The sequence below is a fragment of the Gastrolobium bilobum genome, unplaced genomic scaffold (assembly GCF_033153095.1).
Source record: "Gastrolobium bilobum isolate Gb01-03AN ecotype WA unplaced genomic scaffold, APGP_CSIRO_Gbil_v1 utg7986, whole genome shotgun sequence".
NCBI classification, from domain to species: Eukaryota; Viridiplantae; Streptophyta; class Magnoliopsida; order Fabales; family Fabaceae; genus Gastrolobium; species Gastrolobium bilobum.
The window spans coordinates 79,760-82,398 of record NW_026899159.1 but is presented as its reverse complement, the minus strand read 5'-3'; the positions used below and the strand labels follow the sequence as shown (position 1 = coordinate 82,398).

The 2,639-nt window shown below is 38.3% G+C and overlaps 1 non-coding gene across 1 annotated transcript; it reads left to right on the top strand.

Annotated features, from left to right (window-relative positions):
- The first annotated feature begins 1,054 nt into the window (after nt 1-1,054).
- On the top strand, nt 1,055-1,161 carry LOC133287840 (small nucleolar RNA R71). Its single transcript, XR_009748290.1, has one exon. It is a non-coding gene; the product is annotated as a small nucleolar RNA R71 (small nucleolar RNA).
- Nucleotides 1,162-2,639: the final 1,478 nt, after the last annotated feature.

The following is a 2,639-nucleotide window of genomic DNA, read 5'->3' as shown; positions in this document are numbered from 1 at the left end:
CTTTGCATAAGGTGAGAGCTTCAATGGCTTTTCTTGCCTTTCTTGAGCTTTCTTTTTCTCCCATTTGAACTCTTTCTTCTCAGGAACAGTTTTCTCTGCAGCAAATTCTTTGGCAACTTCCTTTTCTTTTTCCTTTTCAGTTGCAAGTTCATCATCTTTCTTTTTCTCAACTGAAGGCTTTACCACAGGTTCAATGGCTTTCTCACTCATAGTAGTAATCGCATTGCAGTGTTCCCTACTTGGATTTGGAATAGTGTTACCTGGAAAAGTTCCTTGAACTCTTTCAGTGAACTGCTTTGATAGCTGGCCAATCTGAGTTTCAAGATTCCGGATAGAAGCTTCTTGATTCCGGAATGAGGCCCTTGTCTCTTGCATAAAGGCTGAAGTGTCTTCTCTGAAATTATTGGAACTTTGAATGTAGTCTGATGTGGTCTTGGATAGTTGTGCAAAGGCCTTTTCCCATTCTGATTGTTGAGGAGGTTGTTGTTGCACTGGCATAGGAGGATTCAGCTGATGGTTCGAACTGTAACTAAATCCCGGGTGTTGATTTTGATTTTTATTTCTCCACCCTTGATTTTGATTATTGCCGTATTGGTTCCTCCCTGGATTATATGGAGCTTTTTGATCATGCCAAATTCCATTAACATCTGCAGTTTCGGGTGCCTTGCAGTCATCAGTAGCATGAGCACCTGCACAAATATCACAAACAATAGAAGAAGTATTAACAGAAGCTACTGGAGTATTAACAGAAGAAACTTGAAAATCAGAAAATTGCTTCGTGAGAGCATCTAGTTGTTGTTGTTGTTTCTTATTAAACTGTAGAATCTGATCATTCTGGGCCAGGATAGTATCATAGCCATCAAGCTTCATAATCCCCGCTCTTCTCTGTGGTACGGGAGCATTATCATACTCCTAAGAGGCTAAAGACTCTAATAATTCCAAGGCTTCCTCTGGAGTTTTTGTTTTCAAGGACCCTCCTGATGCAGCATTCACCAATGTTCTTGTGTTGGGCTTCATCCCTTGGAAGAAAGTTCTCGCTTGTTCCCAGGCTTCAATGCCATGTTGGGGACACTTCCTGAGTAGTCCTTTGAATCTTTCCCATGCTTCATATAGAGATTCACTTTCTTTTTGTTCAAAAGAAGTGATATCAGCCTTGAGCTTTGCCATTTTCGAAGATGAGAAAAATTTGTCTAAGAATTTGGTTGCCAAGTCATCCCAGTGAGTGATGCTTCCTTGAGGTAACGATTGCAACCATCCTCTTGCTTCGTCTTTAAGTGAACATGGGAACAATCTGAGCAAAATAGCATCCCGAGACACCCCATTCATCTTCAAGGTATCACAATATAACAAGAAGTTTTCCAGATGGATGTAAGGGTCTTCCGTGCTTCCTCCGGCAAATTGGTCTTTCTGAATTAATTGTAAAAGTGTCGGCTTGAGTTCGAAGTTGTTAGCATCCACGTTTGGTCTAACAATACTCGCCGTCTGTGGAACTCGAGCAGGAGTCATGTAATCTCCCAACGTTCTCGGAGGTGGTGGAGGTGCATTGTTGTCTCCCATTGCTTCTTCTCTTGGTTCTGTTGAGCTTGAAGCTTCTTTCTCTTGCTGTCTTCTTTCTTTAGCAAGTTTTATGTTTCTTTTTGTTGTTTTCTCTATCTCCGGGTCAAATTGCAAGGAATCGGTGTCAACGGTACCTCGCATAAACCAGAAAAATAGATTATATAAAATAAAAAAATAAAACTGAATTTAAATAACAGAAATTTAAATAACAGAAAATAAGGTCCAATCTAAAGAATTAATAGCTACTATTAATGTTGAAATAGTAATCCCCGGCAACGGCGCCAAAAACTTGTTGCTACTCACGGCAAGAGATCGTTCCCACGAGGATTACGGTTCAAGCACTAATTCACTATCGCAAACTTAGTTGGACAATCGAAAGTGTATTTGGAAACAGGATTTGAATTGCAAAATTAAAATATTAAATATTAAGCTAATTACTTGCAAGAATTAAAGACAAGAAATTAAAGATGTGATTTAACTAATAAAATAAAAACGTAGCTAGGGGTTCGATTTCATTTAATCTCTTTATTACGTTTGAATTCCTTCTTAATGTTAATTGTCCTTAGTATCAATCTAATCAATTCTTTCGCATGTTATTAGAGCTCAATCCCTTGTTACTCTAAAACCTTTACAATATTGGAAGAACCCTAGTTCCCCGGTTATTCCCCAAGCATGCAAGCATTAAGTTCAAGAATCTTAAAGATTACGCAAACCCTATGTCTATCCCTAGAATCATAGGGTTTACGATGAAGTTATCAAATATGGATCACACACCAACATTCCTATTGTCATGCATTCACCGATGATCATTATATAAGATTCAAGCCTATATAAAGCATTAAAAACAGATAACTTCATTCATGATATAAAGGAAAATTAACACAGCGAATTGTTCAAAACATAATAAATTGACTAAAATCCATCTAACCCTAACTACTTAAAGAACTAGCCGGACATAGCAAAATCAAGAACAAAAGAAAATAGAAAGGCTCCCCCAAACTCCATAGGTGATTGGTTGATCTTCAAAATCTCCAGTGAACACTTGACGTTGATCTGTCTCCGCCGCTCACGAACATGAATCT